Below are 547 nucleotides of genomic sequence, written 5' to 3' on the forward strand. Positions count from 1 at the left end.
AAAAAAAAAAAAAAAAAAAAAAAAAAAAAAAAAAAAAAGTGTCCTTCCATGGGCACAGGGGGTTGATGTTCTTCCCGAAGCTGTGCAGCTTTCCACGGAGTATAACCGGAAATTTAGATTTATTCTTAGTTATACGTTTATCGTTACCCATGCTCAGCGGAGAAGGGGGTGAGTTAAAGTCAAATAAAATAAAAAAAATATAATCGCAAAAGGAAAAAAACAAAACAATAAAGAATAAATTACTCCTTAGGCACCACGTTATTTTTCTTGGAAATAACGAAAACCTCGAAGCATTATGCCCACAATATAACTAAAATATACCACTATATAAAAAATTGTTGTATTATAACCACTGGCGAATACCTTTACAAGTAGATAACAGAAAAGTTAGGGGTGTTACCTACCCACCTGTTGAATTATCGTAATATTCCGTGAATAAAAAAATACATAAGTAAATTAACAAGTTGAAAGCAGAGAAAGAACAACTGAATTATATGTACAAAATTTTAATAATAAGAAAATATATATATACAGAGAATGAAAAAAG

The sequence above is a fragment of the Halyomorpha halys genome, unplaced genomic scaffold (genome assembly GCF_000696795.3).
Source record: "Halyomorpha halys isolate HHAL.00 unplaced genomic scaffold, Hhal_1.1 Scaffold484.1, whole genome shotgun sequence".
NCBI lineage: Eukaryota > Metazoa > Arthropoda > Insecta > Hemiptera > Pentatomidae > Halyomorpha > Halyomorpha halys.